The sequence below is a fragment of the Lepidochelys kempii genome, chromosome 5 (assembly GCF_965140265.1).
Source record: "Lepidochelys kempii isolate rLepKem1 chromosome 5, rLepKem1.hap2, whole genome shotgun sequence".
NCBI classification, from domain to species: domain Eukaryota; kingdom Metazoa; phylum Chordata; order Testudines; family Cheloniidae; genus Lepidochelys; species Lepidochelys kempii.
In genome coordinates this window covers 75,481,211-75,499,392 of record NC_133260.1, presented here as the reverse complement: position 1 = coordinate 75,499,392, position 18,182 = coordinate 75,481,211, and positions in this window count along the sequence as shown.

Here is an 18,182-nt window from a genome sequence, read left to right as displayed (position 1 = left end):
GGAGTTAACAAAAAGCTGTCTCCAATCCATAGAATTCTATTTTTAAAGAAAAGCTGGTATGTTTTCATTTTAATTCCAGGAGTGTCATTATGGCTTAGATATGGAGTAGGAAATAGCAAATAATAAACTGGGAAGAAAACCCTATAAAGCAAAAAAAGCTATTTATTATGTGGAGGTGGCTGTATGATTTGTGTACTGTTTGGGTCAGGGCATGTGTGGAACTGAGATGCTCTACTTACATATATGAAAAATGTGGGAAGAGTTTAGGGAGAGAACCCTGTGTGAATAACATACCTGGCCCTCCTCCAGAGGCCAATCTAGGAGGCTAGGAGATAAACTTCTGAATATAGCTGGGCAAATTTTTCATAATTGAAACCCAGATCGGCTTAGAGTAAAAATAAATCAGTTTTCAAGTACCCTGTCCTAAGTTTTGGGTAGTGGAGCAGGGTTTTAGGCTTTTGGGATGTTTGGGGATAACTGGAACATTTGTACTGCTTGGTAAATTTGTACTCTTCACCATTAGTTTAGTTGCTGGAAAGTATAGTTTAAAACTATAGAAAAGTGCATATGGAGTATGAAGTAGATGAGAAAGGGTAATTAACTTTGAAAGGTACACATTGGAGAACTAAGTTGCGCATTGAGTTATTGCAATAACCTTGTATTGCTAGAGATCTGGATTCAAGTTACCAGTGAGAATTAATTTGGTTATCTTAACCTTGATCCCATTTTTCACATTCCAAAGCCATAATGCATCTGATAATCTCTGTTTAAAAGATGACCAGGAGTGGAAAAGAAAGAGTTTTGCAGGTGAGCTCAATACTGAAGTACATTGGCAGAACAATATCAAGAAGCTATCACAAAGCCGGCTAGCACTGGTTACAATTCCACATAACCCTAAAAATAGGATTTCTAGTGCAGGGCCTCTGTGCAGGGATGAAATTCATCCCTAGATAGAACATACAGTTCTTAGTGAAGTTACAGGGAGTTCCAGATGCTCAAAAGCTGTCAGGATTCAGTTCTATCAAATTGTTCAGGGCAAGTAGCTGTTTAAAATATCTTGCACACTACTGATGTAAATTAGATGTCATGAACAGAGCTGGAGTTGTAATTCATCTGACCTTTTGCTGATAATTTAGAAAGTTGGGAACAAGATGGAAATTAAATGGACTAAATAAATATTGGTTTTTTCACCTTTTATTGTGGATGTATTTTTCTTATGATGAATCGGAAGACCTGTGGGTACCATGAGTAATTATAATCATTTTGACTTCAAACCATGTTAACTTTGATTTATGGCTTCTAAAGCACTCTGCAATTTGAGCAACAATGGCATAGTTTTTTAAAATAGCTGTTTATGCAGAGTGTTATTATATTTCACTATTTGTAACAGATCATCACAAAACTAACTAGCCAGACAATTATTAATTAATTCATTACAAGGAAACATTTATCATACGATTGACTATCTGGGCAATTAAGATTTAAATGAATTGTGATTCTTCATGAAAGTGATGTATTTTGTCTCTTTTGAAGAACATATGGATGGGATTCCACTTTGTGCTAGGTTTGCCAGCTCTGTCAGTCTTCTAAATACCAGTTACTTGCTTTGCAGAGACAATTTATAAAAGTTTGTTTTGCTGATTTCTGTTATATTCTTTTCCAGTGATAATCAATTAGACCTACCTGTGGGCCAATTTGAGAATTTTATGACAAGAGGTGGGCCATTTGCACAGAAGGCTGACAAAAAAAAACAAGAAAAACCCCTTCAGCTGCGAATAAATAAAGACCTTGATTGCAACATAAGTTTTAATGTTTCTATCTTTTAATAAAGTTTGTAAATCAACATTATTACCTGTGTTTGTGGCAATCTCTAATGGGAGAGGTGACGTTGACGATCTCTGGCAAGCGTTTTGAAGAGTGGTTTCTAGGAGGCCAGGGCAAGAGGCATGCACTGGTGAAGATGCTCACCTGTCAGACAATCGTGGTGTTGATTTTTTGTAACATTCATGGTAAAAGACCCAGATTCACAGAGGTACATTGATCTGATAGATGGCATGATCCTGGCTATTCTAAAACCAGTCAGCATATTGAGTCTAGAAATCACAAAATCCCACCCCTCTGAATTTTGCCTGTAAAACATCTGAGCTCTGGAGCCTTACAATTTCTAATTGAAAGGTACCTTCATCAATTAAATCAAGAATATTCTTTGTTTTAGAAGGACAAGGTCCATCAGCAGAGACAACAAATGGATCATGAACAAATAAAAGCAAATTCTTTGGAAGTTTAAAATTCTCACATCACTTTTAAAAATTTTTGATCAGATTGTTTAGGAATTCTTGCATCATTTTCTCTGAGTTTCATCTGAAGGAACAACACAATGTGGGAAAGTGCAATATCTTTCCCATTAAGTCTGTCTGAAAGATTTCAAGATTCCTTTCACACACTTTTTCAAACAGATCCCCGACACTGCTTGCCCAGCCTTGGAGCTGCAATTGAGGGAATTCAAGTGCCCAGTAATATCGCACAGAAAAGCTACCTGTAACATAAAGGGAACATCATTCATCAATTCCAGGAACTCACAAGCCTTGTTGGTCTTGGATTTGAAAGAAATGCTATTTCTTTTTGAAGCGTACAAAAATCTCTCTAACGTGCACCCCCTACTTAACCAACAAATAGTCCTTGTGCTGCAACAGGTCGCTGTATTCGGTTGAAATGTCTTGTAAAAGAGCTTTAAAAAGATGACCTTGTAAACTAGAAGATAAGCTTATATATTTCACTAATCTTCTCACAGTACCCATTGGTTGTTTTTTCCCCACAAGTCCTCAGATGACATACCACACAGGACAGTCTGGTGAATGATGCAGTGAAGTGTTTTTAATGAAAAGTGTATCACTGCCAGACATGAAGCAAAGCCCACTCTTTCCCTGTCATGGATTGACCTCCATCTGTAACAAGCAAATTTACTTTCTACAGATCTAAACCAGTTTTTGCAAAAAAGCCTTTTACCTTTTCAAAAATGATCTCTCCTCTGGGGTAGGTTTCTAATGGTATTTATTAAGCACAAACATTTTCCTTGAAAATTTCACAATCACAAAATCTAACAAACAGCAATAGCTGGGCAGTATTATGTAAATCACTTGATTTGTCCACTGCAAGAGACATGTATCTGGCATTTTTTTAAATCGGAAAGCAGTTCTGACAGATAATCCTCATAAATTACCTCCAATCTTCACACTGCTGTGGAATCAGACAGGAGAACTTGCTTCACATGGTTCACAGTGTCATCTTTGTTTTTATTTCCAGCGAAAAGGTTCTCCAGTATTTTCAATGTGCACTTCTTCACAAGCTCGGCATCCAGGAAAGGCTTTTTCTTTTTAGCTAGGACCAACATTATCCGAAGAGAAGCAGCTTTGCTTTTTTCTGTACAGTCACTGGTGTTGTGAGAATGACATTTGAAGTGTGATACGAAGACTTCAGATTTTCAATTTTGTCACGTCTTGCAACGCTGCCAGGAGGAGAGGCCGTGTTGAAGTTACCGTGCTAGGATTCAAAATGGTGCTTCATGTTGACGACCTTACAGATGGATACAGTAGTTTGGCATATTAAACAAAAAAGATTTTGCTTTTAAATGAGGTGGCATAATAAAAAAAAGAAAATCCACTGTCCTGTCTGTGTTAAAAACTTGGTTTTTGCTGTCAACTTTGGGATGTTTACTCCCACTCACATTCACTGATGAAAAATGCGTGGCATCCTAGCTCAATCATAGCTAATGCTATAGTGAAAACTTAAGATCTAGTAAGCAGTGCTTAATTTGTGCTGGGGCTTGCCAGGGCTCAGCCCGGGCACCTCTAGGCTTGGCAGTTCATAGCCCTGGCACCTCTGGGCTCCTGGCCAGCAGCTGCTACTGTCCAGCCACCCAGCTCTGAAGGCAGGCGCTGCCACCAGCAGCAGTGCAGGAGTAAGGGTGGTAATGCCACACCATGCCAGCCCTACTTCTGCACTGCTGCTGGCAGTGACGCTGCCTTCAGAGCTGTGTGCTCGGCCCGCAGCTGCCACGCTCCAGCCACCCAGCCCCTCCTGAGCCCTAGCATCTCGTACATTAAAATCAAGCACCACCAGTAAGTTACTTACTAAGGAAGTCATAGGCAAATGATAGCACATCGCTGTTTATATATTTAATTATAAACGTCTTTTAAGGTGAGCCGGTGGGCCACGCAGGAAGCCTTGGTGGGCCACATTAGGCCAGCGGGCTGCCTGTTGTATATCACGGTCGTATGCTATGCTGCCAATGCTCCTCGTCAAAGGCCAGACTAGGTCTTGGTGTCACACCTGTGCTCAGCCTTTATATAGTGGCAGGTGGTGAAAAGGTTGGAATTCTCCCACCAACGCTGGCTGAAATCCCCCCACAGCCTGTCTGTGAGTGGTACTGCCACCTCAGAACTAAAGCAGTGTCTATGGCTTGTTACTCAGACTCTAGATCCAGGAGAGGCTCAATGGATCCCTACAGCCACAGCCATTGCCATCCTCCCCAGGGTTTCCATAGACATGCTCAGAAGACTGCTGCATAGCTGCACATGTGACATGTGTAGTACCTCTGCATCCTGCCTCTCCTCATACAGAAGAACTTCAGTACTTTTGCTGCTGTGATATTGTGTCAGCCTCACACTGGCCCTGATAGGGTTAAAACCCAGCCTGGAGAGCTGCAAGGAAACAGCCAATTAGGGAGGTGGCTGCAGCCAATTAGGGTGGTGGTTGGACCAGCCAATCAGGGCCCAGCCAGCCCATATTAAAGGGAGCTGCAGGCCACAGCACATCAGTCTGTGGCAGGAAGCCTAAAGGAGGAGACTGGCTTTCTAGGGGGCTGTAGAAACCAGCACTGTGAACAGGGCTGTTAGGACTTGCAGGCCTGAGGCCCTGGGAAGAGGGTGAAGGAGCTAGAGGCAGGAGCTGAAGGTGCTGGGGCTGTGGGGAAGTGGCCCAGGAAATTGAGACAGACTGGTGGTGAGAGAAAGGATGGGCAGCAGCAAGCTGTTTACAGGGTCCCTGGGCTGAGACCCAGAGTAGTGGGCAGGTCTGCCCCCCTCCCCACTTGCCACTGAAGAAGCAGCCAGGCTATGGACTGCCAAGCTGCTGTGAGGAGTAGCTAGACTGTTGTGGAGGAGTCCCCTGGAAGGGGGGAACCCGGATAGTGACATGGCTGAAGGTCTTGGCCATGAAGCAAAGGCAGCGCAACTGGAACTGCGATGGATCTGCAGGCAGAGACAAGGATGGGAGAGCCACTGCCACCAGAAAGCAGCTCTGCTGACCAGAGCTAATTCCTGAAACCAACAGCAGAAGGTGCCAGTGTGGTGAGTGACCCTGTGACAGCTGCCTTCAGGGCCTTTCAAAGCTTTTACTTGAGCTGGCAGATTTAGCCCAAATGGAAGAAGTGTGGCCTACTGCAAAGTTTTCCAAACTTTGGGTAAAGTGCCTTAGATGCTCAGAGGGAGCTTGCTGGTGGCATATTATGATTAGAAAATAGTCTCCTGTGCATGAGATAGTAAGCAGTCTAGATATGAACAGTATCAATTAACTGCTAAATGATATCTTTATTGAATATGAGCCTCAGAGTATTGAACTTCTCCTTCCAGTCCTGGGGGAATCCAGGAAAATAATATAAGTTAAATAGTTGGGGGGGGGGGGCAAATCAGGCTCCCTCGCCTCCTCTAGGGGGCTCTCTAGTAGAAGAACCTGTGCAATGATGGTGCATGGGGTCTGAAGGAGGTTATGAGGCTAGTGCACCCTCCTGGTTGGAGTAGATCCAGACCCTGAAGGAGCTTCCTAAATGGTCACACGTAGGGGATTTTCAGGCAGAGTAGGGGTTGACTGAAAGATAAATCCTCCAATTCTTTCCCTGCAAGGGTTGTGGAGGCTCTTACAGCCATTAGTTTGAAGTAGCCTTTGCAGGCTGGCTTTGTTCCCATGCTGTTATCACTGAGAAGGATTTCTTTCCTCACAGAGAGCCTAGGTAACTGAGGCTAGGTGCCTAAATACCTTTCAAAATCTAGCCCCTACTCTAATTCCTTGGCCTGGGCACCAAGGAGAAGATTTTGTCTTTAATTTGGAAATGGGGTGGTCTAGATAGGCATCAAAACATCATTGTGAATCTGTGACTAACTCCTATTGATTTCAATGAGTTAGGTGCCTGAATACCTTTGAATCCTATGTGGGGGGGTTTAAACAGCACCTGTGTTGGCTAACTCAGGCCATATTTCCTTATTTATTAAAGGAAGCATGCAACTCATTAATTAGTGTAAAGTAAGACTGATTGATGTGACATTCCAGGGAGAGAACTTTGGATAACACTAAAATTAGTGATATTTAGTAACTTTATGCTCTTATTAGACACTGGCAAGGGTGGCAGAGACACATTCACCTCAACAAAACACTGCTATTAAGCTGATCTTGCAATTGTCTCTGATTAGGTGATCCACTGCATCTACATATGCCCACAGTGAAATCAGTGGGGCTATGTGTAGGATCGGGGCCTCGATTAGTTTGCAGGTAGGAAGCTACTGGGCAGCATCTGGTAGCAAGGTTTAACCTCTGGCTATGTTTGCCAAAGTCTCAAAAAAATATGCAAGAAAAATAGCAATGTCAAAGACATTCTGCACTTTTATGATAAGTGTCTCAAATTGGACTTTTAATCACCTGGCACATTCTCACATTATTTCAACCATTATCTCCTTGTCATTATTTTAAATGTGTTTATTTTCTAGTTCCTAGATCTCTCCTTGTGAAGCAGGAGGAGGTGCAGCTACATGCTAACTTTCCTAGGCCAGCGAAGCACTAACGTTTTGAGAGAGCTTCCATTACACTATTGTTTTCAACAAACTGTTAAATTATCTGTACTGTCTTTGTTACAACCCACAAAGAAATGAATATAATTCTCTTTTTCTCATTAAAAACTGAAGAATGATTTATAAGTACTTGTACTATAGCCCAACACCACTTATGTAATTGCACTGTACATGTTTCTTGTTTTGATTAGGAGGTGACTAGGCACTGCTCAGATTGTAGTACTTAGAGCAATAAATTGGGCAAGTGTTGACATCTTGGAAAATAAATCTGATTGCTTTTTCTTGCGTTTTGACTATGTAATATCCTCTGTATCCATGTTTAAAAAGTTATCCATGGACTTGTTTTTAGATCATGGGAAATAGCAGCATGAACAATATGATAGAGCCACGCTTGCCAGGGGACCATATGCGCCACACAACTTACCTGATATCTAGTTTTGTTGCAAACATGAACCCTTTGAAGAGTCTGATCTTAATTTTATTAGCTTTCTGGATGAGTTTGTGCCTGGTTTTGAGTGAAGCTGTAATGATCTGTGTCTAGGATTGAAATAATGCCAAATTCATGAATTTGGCATAGTTTTAACACACAATGTAGTGAAACTCCATAGTTTAGGTGTAGTTGCTGGGTATATTTCAATCTGAAATTCAAAGTGAAACTTGAGGGTGTGTACCAATGAGACCTGCAAATGAAAATGTGTTTGCATAAACTCCAGTGAGGTGAAATCTCTGAGTTTCACAGAGGTGGTGCTAATGAGTAAAAGTAAAATCAATGTTATATTTTTTTCTTAAGTCTTGGTTTTATATCTGACTTTTCTAATCTGCTTGTCTACATTTTTAGAAGGGATTTAGCCTTCATGCTTCAGGGTATAAGCCTACCTATAATTAACTGATGCGGGGTAGAGATTTAGGATAATGGGCTAGATTGGCCACTGGTCTGATTCAGTAAGGCAATTCCTATGCTCCTTTTTGTGGTCATGTTTCTCTACAGCCATGTCATCACATCTCTGATCTGCTGGTTGTTTGTACTGAATTCATATCCTAGGCATGGGCTGGATGGATGTAAAGGGTTCTCTGCAGTCCACACCTGGGCTATCACCATTCTACTTCTAGTCTATTGTTGATGTGTAATCTCTTACCAGCTTATTGTGACATTCCCATTTTGCAGCTGCTGTGTACCCAGACACATAGGAATGCCAGATTCAACAATAAATTGTGTTTTATGGCCAAATCTTCCCACTTGTGGCCAGATCATGTAGTTTGGCTTGACACTGGAATAAGGAATATTCCTCTGGCTGAGGGAAAGGAATTAACCTCATGGACTAGGAGCACCAGTGGATCTGCTGTGTGGGATCCCAGCTGTATTCCTAAAGCTGTAGTATCTCCCATGACATCTGCATCCCCACTATGAGGAGAAGGGAATGAATGGGGAATCTATATTAGATCAGATTATCTGCCCCACCCTCCTCTGAACCATTGTGGCCCATCCCAAACATCCTCCTCCACAGGAGATTGACTATGTGTGGACCCCACAAAACCTCTCCTCATTCTCAGTGGGACCAGGTTTTTGCCAGTTCTGGGGCAGAGCCTAATACTGGAGGAAGATGTAGCAGCTCTCCCCTAACATCTAGGTGCTCAGCACGATGGGATTGCTTGCCCAAATGGTCACTTTTGGCAGGTGTGGGATCCCCAGTTTCCTTGTTGTTGAGGCAGGAGTAATAAAGGGCTGTTATCCTTGTTGTGTGACCCAGGGGCAGCAGAACTGTACTTGGCATTTCCCAATTGAGGGACTCGGCCTCAACTAAATGGCACCCAGTAGGCAGGGGACATGGGTTCCAAACTCCAGTGAGTGGAGAGAAAGGTGGGGGCAGGTACTTTTACCTGGTGGCATAAGCCTTGCCTAAGGGTCCCGGATACCATTTGACCCTTTCTCCACTGTGTAATAGAGCTAATTTAGACTCAGATGAGTCTTGTTACATGCTGCAGAGCTGAAAACACTGATACTTAAGTCTAATACTTAGACCTGCTTTGGGACAGTCTCAAAAGCAAGAGACTGCCCAGTGTGCATCAGCAGTGAGGCTCCCCCATTTAACACAGCTCTCAGTGACTTCCATTGTTAATGGGGGGGGGGGGGGCTCTGAAGACATCTTGGAGCAGCCAGCAGGGCATCAGGTGGGGAGACGTGGTGAGCGGCCAGCAGGGCCCTGTAGAGAGGGGCGTCCAGTGAGTGCTTGAGGAGCAGAGCAAGTCAGGTGCCTCCTTACCTGCTCCTCCCCCTGGATTGGAGGGGAACTCTGCAGATGCACCTCTGAACTCTGGGCCTGCACTGTCCAAGGACAGCAACTATGCATGAGGTGCAGAGAAGGGACGGGCACACTAAAGGGACTTTTCGGTTGCTGGACTTAAGAACCTGAGGGGAAAAGGACACTGCTCAACTTGGTGATCATGGTTTGTTCAGAAACGCTGTTTGTGGTGTTTCCCCAAATTAATGCAGCATTATTTCCCTCCTTTTATTAGAAGCTTTTGCTACACTCAGACTTCCTGTGCTTGGGACAGGGGAAGTATTGCCTTTTAGAGGCACCCAAGGGATGGTGGGTAATTGTCCTAGGTCACTGGGTGGGGGGTCAAGCTGGTTTTGTGCTTTGTTGAAAAGGAACCCCTAGATACTGAACCTGGCCCTTGTTGCTGCCAACTCTGACTGGCAGAAGGGTTACACTGGTATACACCAGTATAGCAGAGAGCACAATCAGTATACATTACTCTAAGGGGAAAATGGTTTTCTGAGCTCCTGTATAAACAGTTTTGTAAGCTGTATCCTTATTATCCTGCTATGTATCATAGGAAAATACCTCTGATTAGTGTGCAATCTGGCTGAATCCAGAGTTTTGAAGTTGCTATTGTTCAGTAACTGAGATTTCTACTTAATCTTTGCACTGAATTAGTGGTAAGTGATTTATGAGTCAATTTGCTTCCAACAAATAGTAGCTAACCATATACATTGTGTAGTGGGAATGGAATATTAAGACACTAATCTTATATGAAAGTGCATAATTTTATGACATACTGTAACCAATACAGTACTTGTCATTAAATTAATAGCTTGATGTTAGCTGTTATAAGGTTATACATTAATGTGGATACAATATAAAATTAATAGGACCAAGGCTGCAAACAAGGTCACTGCAATTTATTCATAATATTCACATTGAACTTTGAAGCAGCATTTTTCATCCCTTGATTTTTATTTTGATAAATGTTTGCTGGCTTTTTCCAAAGTTCCAGGAAATATTGGATGGTATTTCATTAGGAGGAACACAGTACACGAATCTGTCAGGCTATGTCTGCTTGAGGCTGTATTGATCTGACTGCTGTAGGCAATTCTTCTCTGGCGCTAGATGCTCCTCAAATGGTCCATAAGTCCTCTGTCCTTAGAGGTCATGCAGCTCTCAGAGTATCCCAGGACAAAGTCCCTCAGTCATTATGTAACTATATTGAGCAGGTCTATTTCAGACCTGAGCACAAAGTTGGGGAGCTGTGAAGAAAAGGGGTTTAGACCAAAAAGATATGACTTGCTTGTACATAGATTTGTGCTTTCACATTTATTTTTACTTTTACCATGCAGAAGCTTGTTTCCTGGAGCTTGATGTTACATCCATGATGTACAACAAACAGGCACTTGTACTACAAAAGGTTTGTTGAACCTGTTTTTCTGATGATGAAAAGTCAGATCATCGAAATGCTAGTATAGTTCCTAGGGTGACCAGACAGCAAATGTGAAAAATCAGGACAGCGGTGGGGGATGGGGTAATAGAAGCCTATATAAGAGACCCAAAAATGGGACATCTGGTCACCCTATTAGTTCCTCTTTGCAGGGCAGGATCCCAGGCTCCCCAAAAGTGGGCATCCCTTGCAAGCTGTGGAGTCCCCTCAGCTTGCAAGGAAGGGTTTGATGGCGGGTCAGTGAATCCATGACTAAGGGATTCATCTGCTATCCCCTAATTCCATGTAACAGGGGTGTATGGGCTACAGAAGAGACTGCAGCACTGATACAGCAGTAGTGGCCATGGAGTACTTTTTGCTGCCCCATACAGCATGGGAAGGAGGAACTGTTACCTGCAACGTCAAGATCTCCTGTGCCATGGCCTTTCACACAGGTTTGGGAGATGGGGAGGATTTACTACTTAGTGAATTGGGGTATCAGGGCCTAGTTCTGTAAGGTGAAGTATGCCCTCAACTTCCATGGACTTCACATGGCTCAGGAATTAGGGTTGAAGACACTCCTCACCTTACAGGATCAGATCCTTAGTGAGGTGTATTTCTCTCTTTTTTTTTTTTTAAAGACCTCGTTTCAGTTCACCTTTAAACTAGACACAAGTTTAATTAAATACCAGTGCAGACTGTTTTCAGGTTTCCCTCAACATGGTTTTATATATATATTCTATCTCTTTTAAAATATGCTGGCAGTTCTTTATGACTATAAAGCAAACCCTTCAGGGCAATAGACACAACAAGATATTATTCTGAGATTAAGGGAGGAAAATGAGAAAAAGGACAGATGGGCACAGAGGGAGCTAACAAAAGGCAGGCTGGAGAGGAGGAGGAGGATCATACTTGCTTTCCACTGCTAGAAAAAAAAAAGAAGCACCCATTGTGTGCTTTGAGACCATGATTAGTCTCTGAAAGAATCAGTGACTTGAGATAATCTGCTGGTTCGCTTGCCTTTTCTCCTTGTGCTTGGAAAAGGAAAAATCAAAGCATTAATATCCATTATGGTAAGATCCACACCAAAGGGACCATTAACTAATCTGTGTTAAAAGATTTGTTGGACACATTGTGTTTTCCAAACACCGTGTGAGCTAATTATTTACTCATTCCTATTACTTTTTTTTTCTTGGGGTTTTGACAGGTATTGTGTAAATGAAATGTATCCCGGACTGAGACTCTGTGTGCTATCACTTTGATTCTATGTAGCCAAGAATTAAGATATTGAAAATGCTGATGTCTGGGTCTTGGCAGCTGACAATCTTGTCTGTTAGTAGCCCAATGTCAAGGATAACTGCCTCTTCCTGGGAGGTGTAGACTGAAGTGCCAGAGTATCTCCTCCCATCAGGAGATCTCTAATTACAGGACCCAAAGCAGGTCAGTCTGGAATCATGTAAAAATCCTCAAACTGAATGGTAGTTCAGAAAGAATAAGGCAATTAAGTGACAGAGAAATGATCTCTTATAATCTGACATAATCTCACTGACACCTATTATTTTTGAATGTAATAAGATTTTTTTCTCTTCAGTTGAACATGAAGTTAACCAAACTAGTCTTTTCTTGTATTTTTGTATACTTGTTCAATGAACTATTATAAGTTACAGGTAACAGTTCCTGATGTGCCACTCATGTGACATTATAATATGTGCAATATTAATTTTAGACATTTATATTTCTCATAGGCAATAAGCAGCCCAACGTGTGACACATTCACTGTCTCTCAAACACATGCATGTGCACGCATAAACACGTTTAATGCCAGAGCCCATCAACACTTGCTGTGAGGAATTTATCCTCTTATTTCTCCAAAAGATCATTCACATCCAGAATTGCCTTATAGCCCACCCAAAGCAATCGGATGAAAGCAGGTCCAGAAGGACAATGCTTTCCTTTCAAGTACTTAGCCCATTCTCTCTCTCACACACACACACAAAAAAAGTAGTCATGGAAGCTGTGAGGGCAATTGAGGCTATAACCCATGACTCTGACCCCTATCCTTGTTGGAGAGCAGAGAATATTTGGGGTCCTGCTATCAAAGGCTGTTTCCACTTCTTGATGAGTGGAATTAACCACCCATTCTGAAACCTGCAACAGTCTAACTAATAACATCTCAGTGCATTATTATCAAAAACCAGTCCCCTTGGCTTTCAGCTACCTGGATCCCTTTCAGTCTGGCTTCAGGCCAGAGTAGAGAGAACACCTGTTGCTCTGGTGGATAATATCCTGTCCACAAAGAACAAGGAAATACACCAATACTCACCTGAATGGACCTATGTAGGCCTTTGGTGTTCATGTTCTCACTCCAAGAAGCTGCAAAGGTGAATGGAAATTACTTGAAATGCTTCAAGTGGCTACACGCAACTGATAACAGAATGTTATGGGCAACTCTTCTTCCACCTCCAAATCCCCACAATGCTCAATCATCTCCCCCATATTATTCCACATCTATTAGACAATCTAGCCTGAAATGTCCACAGTACACTTAAGTCTTCCAGCTGTACTTCTCCTTTGACAGAGGAAAATGGCACTGTCTCCCACTCTTCTTATCCAGGTGCTGATTTGTCTAGGCAACAAGAAGTAGCTAGCTAACAGCAAGACAGGTGATCCTGGTAGGAAAGGAAATTCTTTGAAGAAAATTACTTCCTGTATAACATTCTCCCTCTATGGAGGCCATCTGCCCTCAGGTTTTTAATTCTGTAGTATTGGGGTCCTTCTGAGCACTTGGACAGAAGAGTCCCATCCTATTGGACATGGGCCTGGCCACAATGATCATTCATGGCCTCAAGCTTTATTATTGCAACAATTATGTCTAGCAACAAAGTCACATGTCCTGAAAAGACTCCAGCTGGTACTAAATGCAAGAGTCAACCCATCTACTTAGCTACCCAAGTTGCCACGATGAATATATCGACCTGCTACTCTGTTCTCTGCGCTCACAACCCATTAAATTAATATTCTTGATCCAGGCTTCTGCCATCATTTTCAAAACTTCCCATGGGATTTGCTTCTAGCTAAAAGTTTCTTACCTTCCTGGTCATGACCTGTCATGACAGCTATATTCCACTGGTTCAATGATTAACTGGGTAGCTCATAAGCACTGGAGCTAGACTTTGATAGAAGCTGATCCTAGAGAGTGGAACATATTCCTGCAAAAAGTAAGAATGACCAGATAACTTTCAGAAGTGAATTTTTCATTTAGTTATTTCATTCAGGTCTCCTTTGACAAGTTTTTCAACCCCCCACACGTACACACACCCCCACACATAGACACACACACTCATATATGCATGCACACGTACACCTTTCTCCCTGCCCCCATACATACGCTCATCCCAGCTATAAATTAATCAAACTACTTCAACAGGCTGAGAAGGAAGAAAAAGGTTGCTAGACTGTTACTTTTATTCTTAATTTGAAATACTTGAGAGATTGTTAGTGATAGTATACATACTAACATGTATATCCTATTCATATCCATATCTTGTTTGTGAATGGAAAATCTTGGGCCACATTGTACAGTTATGAAAAAACTAACAAATGGCAAATTATACATACAAAATTAAGTGATATGAATGTCATATCCTATTTCTCTATTCACTTAAAGTGTCCTCATATGGAAGTCTGTTTCTAGGAGAAACAATGTCTTATTAATAGGTTATATAAAACTCATAGGACACTGCACTGATTGCTCTTCTGTCAGTTTTTAAAAAAAAAAAAGTTAGGTCAGGGGAAAAAACAAAAATTTCAATTACATTTACAGTAGCAGCTGAAGGGGAACAAAATCAATGAAAGGAGCATACTTATTAGAGACCTGCAGTTGCCATAAAACTGAAACTAAATCACACTGACAGTGTCTGAACTTCAGATAAATTGCTTTGAATTCAGAATGGGAGCCTGGAGAAATAATGGAAATTATATTGCAGTTGCTGAAGAAAGGGATAGAACTCTTTATATCCATTGCTGCTTTGGATCTTGTAGCTATTGTAGGGATCAAACACTGATTTATCTGCTTTATTTTTTGTGTAGGACTCCTATTGTTTCTCTAGCAGATAAACACTATTGTCAATCACTTTGGCATCTAATAAGAGGATTATGCTGTTTTGAGGATGAGAGGTTCCTTGTGGGTAGACAAACCAAGGTTACCTGCTACATTTGCCAAAGAGGAGGAGGAGGCAGAGGGATAGATAAACTTATTCTTGCCTACAGTGATTTGTCTAGCCCAACAGTTCGTTTTTTGTGATGTTCTGATGTTAGTCCCTGTTGAATGAAATCTCATGTAGTTTCTCATTAGTGTTCTTCACCCAGAACAACTGAGCTCTCTGGACTCACTGAATTTGTGTTATAGTTTGACTCATGCTCCAAACTTTTATGCAACTGTAGCTTTTGCCTTTGTTAATTAATGGTCTAAATTCCATGCTGTGCCTCTTGAGAAATGCCTCCCCAAAACTGTAGCCTGGGGGCCTTTATGACATCTGTGTACTATCTGGGCTCCTGTGAGGCTGAAATGACTCCAGGGTAAGTTAGAGGAGCCTCCCCTGAGCGGCCTACGGTCTGTATAGCAGCCCATAATTCACTTTCTCATCCTACTCAGAGCTGTCGGTATTGCGCCCGTCCTCCACCCCCCCCGGCCCGTTTACTGAGGCTTGCAATGGGGATGGAGTGAGGCAGCAGCACAGAACCACTTATCAGTGTTACGCTGCTCCTGTGCTGGGACAAACTCTCCACTGGCTCCTTGTAGCTCCTGTAGGGGCCACTACAGTGACACATACGGGCCAGAGTATCAACATTAATGAAACAATATTGTGGTGTTTCTCCAAACAAATTACAATCTCACTAGGTAATTTCAAATATGTTAATTTTTCTAAGTAATTCTTTTCAGTTCTATTCCACTTTTTATCAGCTCTCACAGACCTTTACAGATATTAAGACTCACCACATATCTATGTGGTAGATACTGGTAAGAATTATCCCTGTTTTACAGATGTGGAAACTAATGTGTAGAGAGGTTAATGCACAGAAAAGTTATCCAATAATACATGGGGAGTCAGTGGCTGATCTAATACAGGAGATAAAGAATCTTGACTCAGGTCTCCTTCTCAAACCAATATACAATGAAATAGATGCTACAGGGAAAGGATCTCCAGGGGAAAAAAATTATGCTGCAATTTGCAACCAACTTTCTGAAGAGGTTGCAGAACCAACCAGTGAACATTTGGGACTATAAAGTCTCCTCATGACATAGATGCCTACACTGCATTCATGTGATTTTTTTTTTAGTAGCTTTTATTTTAAAACCAAAAATGTAAATATTCTAGCCTTGATTCTAGCTAGTGCTGCAGCCCCATTTTGTGAGTAGAGGAGAAAACAAGAAGCCTGTCCCCCTACTTCATGCCTCATTCCCTCTGTTGTGCATTGCATATGTGGGTTCAGAGAGATGTGGGGAGGTGGATGCCAATCCCTTTCCCAATACTGTTTGCACCCTGGGAAAAGTCCTCACCTTCTTCCACTCCTCTATTTCAGCCTTAGCCTTACTGAATCAATAGCAAACCATCCAGTGTGGGCTGGCCCTTTTTCATATTGCTGTCTCACAGCACATCTGCACTGTGAAACTGATTCCACATAAACTGTGCTATGGTATTGATGATTTTGCAGGAGATTATGTAACAGGGCAACAACCTTAATCTCTGTTAATTCCCACACTGCCAGCAAGTTTTTTGCAATAGCCAAAAGGGAGTTCTGCTTTTCAACAGGCAGAAATGGACTCTTTTACCATCTGGTTCTAGTCAAATTAATAGATAATGTTATGTAAAAGTATTGATGTAAAAAAAGGTTAGGGAGATATTACAGGGATAGTACACTCTCTCTCAGGACCAGTTTATGCATATGGTTTTATAGATTATTTTCACTTTTCTGTAGAATGGTTTTTTTATCTATTGTTTGTGCACTGGTTAGCACTGGGTAAGTCCCACTGAATTTAGATACCTGTAAATTTGAATTAGCCGTGTATATGTTCATGGGAGGTAATTTCTTCATATAAATGATTGCATCATTTCTCAGGGCAGAACTGTGTATGGTTGGTGTATAGCTAAAAAGTGACTTGGCTACTATGAGCTTGTTAGAAAACTGAGTTTGCATATGAATATATGTATATGCACAAGTTTATCAATTTACTGTAAAGATTGCAAGTTTTCATTACACTAGTTCATCACTAAATGATTAACAATGTTGAAATATTCAAAAGCCTTTCATTTGGAATTATTTTAGGTTCACTGTCTTACATCACTCTGATTCTTTCAGTTTTTGCAAGATCTTGAGCTGTGTTCTGATATGTTTCCGATCCTGTATACCAAACATTACATTCCAACTCTAAATTCCGGAATAATCTTCAGTAATTATGTCTGGACAAGCTTTAAATTTTTGTTTTATTTATAGGGTTTAAAATTCCTCTGTACACTTACAAATGAGTTTCAATGGTAACATATTTTCTAAGCAGAAATATGTATGTTTCCTTTAAAAGAACTGTTCAAATCTTTAAAATTATTATTCAGATGCATATTCTATTAGTCAATACAAAACAATTGCTTGATTTTTACAAATTGCTTTGATGGGTGATAGGATAGATGTTTGCCTTGAAAGCATTCAAATCTCCCCACAATTGCCAAGATCAGTGTTCAGACTAGGGGTGGAGGGAATGTTATCACCACAATGTGTTGGTATCTATTTTCCCCTCCATTTTCCTCATTCCCCTCTTTTTCAATATTGTTTCCATTTTTCATCTGGCAGCCACAGACAATCCCACTTGTTGGTATTCCCACTTATGCCGCCACACTCTGGCTGTGCACTAAAGAGCACAACCAAGGAAGCTATACAAGAGTAGTCTTTTACTAGGTCCTGATCCTAGACTGAGAGCCATTCATTCTTGTTAAAACCATATGGTCTGAAGGAAATGCTTGAGTGAGTTTTCCATCTGAAAGGCATTGCTGAGATGGAGTCTCAAAGTTAAGCATATTAGGATCCATTTAAAAACAGTATTCAGGTCTCTAACCATCTGAAAATTTACTTAGTCTTCTGGGTCTCATAAGCTTCAGCATGGATTCACCCTCCTTCCCCCGCCCCCCCAAATCATTCCCAAGGGCCTGGTCTATTATGTAGCAATTTCATGATTCTGGCCTTGAAAAGGGGACAGATCTATGGCTATTATGGCTGGGCACTGTTTTGGATTATAGATCAACCCCAATAACTACATGGACAGGGTGGCTGGTGGGATCTCTGCAGCACCCCAGTAGTGGAGGCAACTGGAGGCTAAAATAAGCCCTAGAGCACTTTGGGCCCATTAGATAAAATAGTTTGGGCACATAAGGAAATCTAGTAACTCAAAATGCCTTCAGTACAGGAGGAATCTACAGGATACTCTTTGCTCCACCTATTCATTCCATTTTACCATTTTAATTTATTCAATGAATAACAGTAAAATTGATCTGCTACATTATTAGATGTATTTCATAAACCTTTTTTAAAGTATTCAACTAGTTCTACTCTTCCACAGTAAAAATTTTTGCACAGTTAAACTGTCATTGTGGTGGT